Source organism: Tribolium castaneum, unplaced genomic scaffold (genome assembly GCF_031307605.1).
Source record: "Tribolium castaneum strain GA2 unplaced genomic scaffold, icTriCast1.1 ptg000006l, whole genome shotgun sequence".
NCBI lineage: Eukaryota > Metazoa > Arthropoda > Insecta > Coleoptera > Tenebrionidae > Tribolium > Tribolium castaneum.
Genome location: NW_026986630.1, coordinates 686466 through 695824, shown reverse-complemented (window position 1 = coordinate 695824; position 9359 = coordinate 686466). Strand labels below are relative to the sequence as shown.

At 28.9% G+C, this 9359-nt stretch overlaps 1 long non-coding RNA gene across 1 annotated transcript; it reads right to left on the bottom strand.

The window, feature by feature from the left end:
* Nucleotides 1–5955: 5955 nt before the first annotated feature.
* Nucleotides 5956–8545, bottom strand: LOC135267409 (uncharacterized). The gene is made up of 3 exons (XR_010335832.1): nucleotides 7258–8545; nucleotides 6908–7189; nucleotides 5956–6856 (listed from the first exon to the last, which is right to left on the bottom strand). It is a non-coding gene; the product is annotated as an uncharacterized LOC135267409 (long non-coding RNA).
* Between the last annotated feature and the right edge of the window lie 814 nt (nucleotides 8546–9359).

The window sequence follows — 9359 nt, the reverse complement described above, 5'->3', positions numbered from 1 at the left end:
TATTGTTATTAATATGACAACTAAAGACAACTCTGAAACCTTTAGTGACTTTTATGTCTTTTTCTTTTTCCTCTACTAAAGTGTTAGACTCAATTAATTTAGTTTAATTTCGGTTTTTCAAACATTTTATTTTAAAGCAAATTTTTGTTAAATATTATTTATATCCAACTCTATAACTCGCTTATGGTTGGTCCTACAAAAAAATGCAAATAACTATTTTGTAGGAAATTTTATCAGCTTTAATTTTGAAAAAAAGATATAAATTGATAGGAGTACTGTTTTCGAGATATAAGCAAGAAACCAAAAAAATGTTACGTTAATTAAGCGTTTGCATATATGCAAATTTAGTACTATTAGTATTATTATTATTAATGTTATTGTTATTAATATGACGACTAAAGACGACTCTGAAACATTTAGTGACTTTTATGTCTTCTCTTTTTTCAAACATTTTATTTTAAAGCAAATTTTTGTTAAATATTAAAAACTATAAATTGGCTTAGATTGCCTAAAAACACAGATCACACATGATCTTTTGCATAAAAATGAGAAAACGCTCATGTAACACACAAAATAAGCTCCATTTTTCCTTTTTAAAAGTATTATTATTATTATTACTATTATTATTATTATTATTATTATTATTATTATTATTGTTATTATTATTATTATTATTATTATTATTATTATTATTATTATTATTATTATTATTATTATTATTATTATTATTATTATTATTATTATTAAAAACTTATATTAAACAGACAGAAAACGTCGTATTCTGACACAACTTAAAACACAGATCACACATGATCTTTTGCATAGAAATGAGAAAACGCTCATATAACACAAAATAAGCTTCATTTTGGCTTAGAAAACTAAGCTTACTTTTACTACTACTATTATTTTTATTTTTATTATTATTATTATTATTACTATTATTTTTATTATTATTATTACTATTATTATTATTATTATTATTATTATTATTATTATTATTAATATTATTATTATTAAAGACCGATTATAACTTTTGTATAGTAAATGTTTTTATACCAGTTTTAAAATGAGTTATTAATTTTAGACAATTTCTTGCCTAAAAACACAGATCACAGATGATCTCTTGCATAGAAATGAGAAAACGCTCAGATAACACAAAATAAGCATCATTTTTGCTTAGAAAAACTAAGCTTTAATTTAGAAAAAAATTTATTATTATAAGTATTATTATCATTATTATTATTATTATTATTATTATTATTATTATTATTATTATTGTTTTTTTTATTACTATTATTATTATTATTATTATTATTATTATTATTATTATTATTATTATTATTATTAACTTTTGTATAGTAAATGTTTTTATACCAGTTTTAAAATGAGTTATTAATTTTATTCAATTTCTTGCCTAAAAACACAGTTCACAGATGATCTCTTGCATAGAAATGAGAAAACGCTCATATAACACACAAAATAAGCATCATTTTTGCTTAGAAAAACTAAGCTTTAATTTAGAAAGAAATTCATTATTATAAGTATTATTATTATTATTATTATTATTTCTATTATTATTATTTCATTTATTACTATTATTATTATTATTATTATTATTACTATTATTATTATTATTATTATTATTATTATTATTATTATTATTATTATTATTATTATTATTATTATTATTATTATTAACTTTTGTATAGTAAATGTTTTTATACCAGTTTTAAAATGAGTTATTAATTTTAGACAATTTCTTGCCTAAAAATACAGATCACAGATGATTTCTTGCATAGAAATGAGAAAGCGCTCATATAACACACAAAATAAGCTTCATTTTTGCTTAGAAAACTAAGCTTTATTTTATTTCTATTATTATTTTTATTATTATTATTATTATTATTATTATTATTATTATTATTATTGTTATTATTATTATTATTATTATTATTATTATTATTGTTATTATTATTATTATTATTAAAAACTTATATTAAACAGACAGAAAACGTCGTATTCTGACACAAAAAAACGAATTACGTTATAGACTTGACGAGAACGGCGTATCTCGGACTCTTATAGGACTCTTATAGGGTCAAAAATTATCAGTTTGGATTAAAACAAATTATTTTTGTTGACTCTCAGTCTGAATTGTTCATTAGTTCAAACAAAAACGGCTTACTTTAGACGATCTTTTGCTTTGAACAAGAAAACTTTCATCGAACAGACTAAAAACGTATTAATCTGGCATAAAAGAGCAATTTATGTATCACTTTGGATAAAGGCAGCTAATCCTATTCGTTTCATTGCTTAAAATAGACAAAATTGTTAATAAATCTAACAAAAACGCTGTATTCTAGCACAAAATACTAATTACATTATAGTTTCGACGAGAATAGCTTATTTGGAATGATTCTATGCTTCCAAACGAGTAAATTTTTAATAAACAGATGCCAAACATCATGTTTTGTCCTATAAAGACATTTTATATTGCAGTTTGTATTAAAACAAAATATTTTCGTTGATTCTTTGTTAGAAGCAGCAAACCTAACATTAAAGAATCTGAAAACTTTGTATTCGGACACAAACCACCGAATTTTGTTTCAGTTTAGACAAAAACCGTTGATTTTCGACAATATTTTGCTTTGAACAAGAAAGCTTATATCAAACTGACTAAAAACGTCTTATTTTAGCACAAAACAAAAGATTTGCGTTATAGTCTTAAAGCTGATTCATGCCACAGTTTGGATAAAAACCAATTATTTTTGTTAATTCATTGTTACAAACAAGAAACCTTACATCAAAGAAACTGAAAACCCCTTATTTAGGCACAGAAATTCGAATTACGTTTCAGTCTGGACAAAAACTGCTTATTTTAGACGATCCTTTGTTTTGAACACGAAAACTTACATTAAAAAGATTAAAAACGTCTTATTCTGGCTGAAAACTGCAAATTATATATTACTCTAGATAAAAGCAATTTATCCTGATTACTCCTTTACTTAGAATAGAGTAAACTTGTATAAAACTTAATGAAAACTTTAAATTTCGTCTCAAAGAAATAATTTACGTTATAGTTTTGACCAGCACTGTTTATTTCAAACGAAATTATGATTCGAAACTAATGAACTTTTATGGGGCAGATGCAAAACCACATATTACCATATAAAGCGTTGTTTTAAAGCAAAGTATTACCTTTTGCAACAAGAAATTTCACGTCAAAGAAACTGAAAACTTCGTATCCATACATAAATATCTAATTACGTATCAGTTTAGGCAAATACAGCTTATTTTAAACGATTCCTTGCTATAAACAAGAAAGATTTTATCAAGCATATTGAAAACGTCTTATTCTAGAAAATAAGAGCAAATTATGTATCAGTTTTAACAAAAGCGGATTACTCCGTTTGATTCTATGCTTAGAGTAGAGTAAACTACTATAAAACGTAATGAAAACTCTATATTCAAGCTCAAAAGAACAAATTACGTTATAGTTTTAACAAAAAAAAATATTTCGGACGATTACATACTTCGAAGTAAGCAAACTTTAATTGAACATGTGCAAAAGCTAATACTTTGCTTTAAAATAATGATTTATGTGGTAATATGGTATTTTGCATCTGTCCTATAAAAGTTTACCCGTTTCGCTCCATTAAATCATTAGAAATAAATTATTTTGACACAACAACAACACAAATAATTTGTTTTTGTTTAAACTGTAACATAAGTCGCTTTTATAAAACGAACTAAGACGTTTGGCATCTGTTTAGTGAAAGTTTTCTCGTTTGGGGGCATAAAATCGTTTGAAATTAACAGTTCTGGTCAAAACTATTACGTAAATTATTTCTTTGTATCACTTTAAAGATTTGCCTTATAGTCTTGACGAGAACTGTTAATTTCAAACGATTCTATGCTTTGAAACCAGTATACTTTCACTGAACAGAGGCAAAACGTCTGATTTCGCCTTTAAAAAACGATTTATGTCACAGTTTGGATTAAAACCAATGATTTTCGTTTATTCATTGTTACAAACAAGAAACCTTACATCAAAGAAACTGAAAACCTCTTATTCAGGCCCAGAAAATCAAATTACGTTTCAGTCTGGACACAAATTGCTTATTTTAGACGATTCTTTCTTTTGAACACGAAAACTTACATTGAAAAGATTAAAAACGTCTTATTCTGGCTCAAAACTGCAAATTATGTATTACTTTGGATAAAAGCAGTTTATCCTGACTACTCCTTTGCTTAGAATAGAGCAAACTTGTATAAAACTTAATGAAAACTTTAAATTTCGTCTCAAAGAAATAATTTACGTTATAGTTTTGACCAGAACTGTTAATTTCAAACAATTTTATGCCCCCAAACGAAAAAACTTTCACTAAACAGATGCCAAACGTCTTAGTTCGTTTTATAAAAACGACATGTTACAGTTTAAACAAAAAAATTATTTTCGTTGTTGTGTCAAAATAATTTATTTCGAATGATTCAATGGAGCGAAACGAGTAAACTTTTATAGGACAGATGCAAAATACCATATTACCACATAAATCGTTATTTCAAAGCAAAGTATTAGCTTTTGCACTTGTTCAATTAAAGTTTGCTTACTTCGAAATATGTAGTCGTCCGAAATAATTTTTTTTTGTCAAAACTATAACGTAATTTGTTCTTTTGAGCTTGAATTTAGAGTTTTCATTACGTTTTATAGTAGTTTACTCTACTCTAAGCATAGAATCAAACAGAGTAATCCGCTTTTGTTAAAACTGATACATAATTTGCTCTTATTTTCGAGAGTATTTATCGCTCTGTCGCAGAGTGAGCGTCTGGTGTCCAAATTTTTGTCTACATTAATTTCATTAATTTCAGTTTAAATCACTAAATTTAATGGCTGAATTTAATTGCTGCCACTGTTTTAAAAGCGTAAGTCGTGATACACCTATCGTGGTGTGTGACGGCTGTTCGCTAAATATTCACTGTCGTTGCCTCAAAATAAGCGAAAATGAAATCGCCTTTATTTCTCAGTCTCGCTCTCCAAATATCAAACTGTTTTGTAATAGATGCAACGTAACTATCACAGCAATTTCAGAAATTAAAAAACTCGTAAATGACATAAAATCATCATTTGATGAGCGTCTTAGCAAACTCGAATCTCTTATTATTAATAACAATACGTCTCAAGCTATAAACCGCGAAGAAATTATCGCCGAATCTGTGGACAGGTCGGCTCGTGCGTGCAATGTTATTATGTACAATGTTAAACCTGTCGCTAATAAACAAGACGTGGATGTGGTAAATGATGTCCTCGAGGTCATTGATCCATCACTTGTGATTGGTCCGGAAAATGTTTTTCGCGTAGGAAAAACCGTCGGTGATAAACCTCGCTTATTAAAATTGCAATTTAAAACTCAACAAATGGCACGTCTATGCTTGAAGAAAAAATCGTCTTTGCTGCAGCACCCACAATTTGCTCACATTACTATTAGTGATGATAAAACCCCGGGTCAACTAAAGCATTTAAACAATTTGCGTGATGAATTAAAGCGAAGACTTGATGTTGGCGAAAAGGACTTGACAATTAAATACGTTAACCACGTACCAAAAATTATTTCACATCAAAAAAACTAAATATTTACCCTTGTTCAATGGCTCTTCTGTATACGAATATCGCATCTTTATCTTCAAAATTTAATGATTTGTTATTAGAAGTAACTGAATTTAGACCTTCTATTATCGCACTCACGGAGACTTGGCTTAATCCGTCTATCTCTGATGATGCTGTACACATTGAAAATTACTCTATTTACAGAGATGATCGCCTATCTCAAAAAGGTGGCGGTGTGTGTTTTTATGTAGATAAAATTAAAATTTCAAAATTTTTTAAAATTACTCAAATTTGCATATCTGTTAAACCTTATGATTCTCTATGGTTAAAATTTGAAGGAAATGAACAAACCTTTGTTATAGCATGTATTTACAGACCACCAACAGGAGCGTCTTTTAACAATCACGAAAATGATAAAAATCTATTTAATACCATACAATCAACTATTAATCAGTATCCTAACTTAATTATCATGGGAGATTTCAATTTTCCATGTATAGACTGGTCTGCTAAAAACACAACAGGTCAAACAATCATCGAAAAACAATTTTCTGAATTGCTCTTGGAGAATAATTTGTCACAAATAGTCACTGAACCTACACGATTTAGATCCCAACAACGTCCTTCATTACTTGATTTGGTAATTTTGTCTGACGTTAACCTTGTATCGTCTTTAAACGTTTCGAATCCTGTAGGTACATCTGATCATTCAAAAATCGAAATTGAGTTACAAATTATGATATATTCAGAGCCAAATGCAAGAATTAAAACAACATCAATTGTTGACTACACTCGCATAGACGAAAGTCTCTTGACTTACGACTGGAATGGTTTAGATTCACTAAATGCGGAAGAACAATGGAAACATTTTAAATCGATTTTACAAACTTGCATTACAACAAATTCCAGACTGTTTACAAACCGACTGAGAAAAGATAAACCGTGGATAAATCAACACATGCTTGACAAAATAAAATACAAAGCTAAATTATGGAAAAAATTTAAAAGGAAGCCTACTGAAGATAATTTTTCTGCTTATAAAAGATTTTCTAACCAACTAAAATCTGATTTACAAATAGCCAGGTGTAATTATGAAAATTCTATATTAAATAAACCAAAACTATTTTATTCCCATGTACGTAAATTTATCTCTAGTCGTGTGTCGGTCCCTTTAGTACGAAATGCTTCAGGTCTACTCTGCTCCGATCATACAGAAACTGCAAACACTTTAGCGGACAGTTTTGCTGCTACCTATAATTTAAACATTAATAATAATATACCGTCATTTATGCCTACAAGTACATTTAGTGGGTTGTCTTATATTAATTTTACTCCGGATCTGGTAAAAAGCCAACTCTGTGCCATTAAATTAAATACAGCTCCAGGTCCGGATCAGATACCTCCCAAACTCCTGAGAACTTGTGCTGCTTCGTTGTCGGGCCCACTTGCCAAAATGATGACAAAATCATTCTTACAAGGCACTTTGCCCTACGAGTGGTTGCAAGCAACAATCACGCCTTTGTACAAGTCAGGAGATAAACTTGATCCTGCTAACTATAGACCTGTAAGTCTCACGTCGACATGCTGTAAAATTATGGAAAAAGTTATAGTCAAGGAACTATTAACTTACATGAGAAAAAATAATTTAATACCTGAGCATCAGCACGGCTTTTTACCAGGTAGGTCAGTTGTCACAAATTTGCTATCCTGCACAAATCTATGGACAAAAATGTTAGACACTAACCAACCTGTAGACATAATTTACCTTGATTTTAGTAAAGCCTTTGATAAAGTCCCTCACAATCTCTTGTTAGCAAAACTGGAGTCCTATGGTGTAACAGGAAATTTGCTTGATTGGATCCGAGCGTTTCTATCAAATCGAAACTATTGTGTAAAAGTCTGTGGTAAATTTTCGTACTCTAAACCAGTATTAAGTGGGGTCCCACAGGGATCAGTTCTTGGACCAATTTTATTCTTGTTATATACAGCAGATTTATTGTTTTCACTGGACAGCTATTCAGCATATGCGGATGATATTAAGTTATTTGCTAACCCACTTGTCACGGACTTGCAAGACCAACTTAATTTAATCTTCCAATGGAGCGAGAAGTGGCAAATACCACTAAATATTGCAAAATGCTGTGTACTTCAGTGTGGCCACAACAACCCAAAGTACCTTTACCATATAAATGGCACACTCCTGAGTGTAAAAACCTCAACCAAAGATCTAGGGGTCATTGTAAATGATAAGTTAGGATGGTCAGAGCAATGTCTAGCATCAGTGGGTCGAGCGCGTAAAATGTTTTATTTGCTAAAGCATGTTTTTCCAAATCCTTCAGTCAGTTTTATTTCAAAGGTGTACATCACTTACATAAGGCCGCATTTGGAATTTGCCATTCCAGTCTGGAGACCTTATTTGTTAAAGGATATTGATTTGCTGGAAAGAACTCAGCACCTGGTAACTAGATGGACACACTGTTTAAGACAAGTTTCATATGAACAACGTCTTGAAATACTCAAAATACCAGATCTACGTGCTCGTCAAAACAGGGCAGATGCAATTCAAATTTTTCGGCTTACTCATGGTTTATTTCCTGGAGTAACACGCAATTTCTTGCAAATTCAATATCATGACAGACTTAGAGGTCATTCTTATAAGCTGAAAAAAGAACCATTTAAGACTACCGTTAGAAAGAATTATTTGACAAATCGTGCATTTGATATATGGAATGGCTTGCCTGATAACGTTGTTGCAGCTGTTACTGTTTCTTCCTTCAAGAATCAATATGACACATTACAATAATTAACATTAACCTTTATTAATTAACTAATTTAACTGTAGATTAAAATTGTATTTCATTTTTCATTATTCAATGGTGTTTTATTTAACACGAAACCGTATTTCTTGATATTTTGCTATAAAGGTGTTAACCTCAGCAAAGAATCTATGTTAATAATAATTAATAATAATAATAAGACATTTTCAATATGTTTGATAAAATTTTTCTATATAGCAAGGAATCGTTTAAAATAAGCTGTATTTGCCTAAACTGATACGTAATTCGATATTTGTGCATGGATACGATGTTTTCAGTTTCTTTGACGTGAAATTTCTTGTTGCAAAAGGTAATAATTTGCTTTAAAACAACGCTTTATATTGTAATATGTGGTTTTGCATCTGCCCCATAAAAGTTCATTAGTTTCGAATCATAAAATCGTTTGAAATAAACAGTGCTGGTCAAAACTATAACGTAAATTATCCATTTAGGAGTAACAGTTTTCGAGATATAAGCAAAAAACCAATAAGAAAACTGTAACTGTTACTGAACAAAAATGTAATTCAGTTTTCAATGTTTGAGACGAAGACGAAAATGCAGCATTTAAAATCGACTCTGAAGACTTCAGTGACTTTTATGTCACCTCCTTTTTCTTCTAATAAAGTATTGGACCCATTAAATTAAGTGTATTTTAAATCACAAGACATTTTCTGTTAAAGCACTTTTTCTTTAAATATTAATTATTTTCAAACTTATATCTTGCTTATGGTTAGTTCTACATAAAAAATGCAAATAACTATTTTGTAGGAAATTTTATAAGCTTTAATTTTAGTAAAAAGATAAAAATTGATAGGAGTAACTGTTTTCGAGATATAAGCAAGAAACTGTTACCTTAATTAAGCGCTTGCATATAAGCAAATTTAGTACTATTAGTATTATTATTATTAATGTTATTGTTATTAATATGACGACTAAAG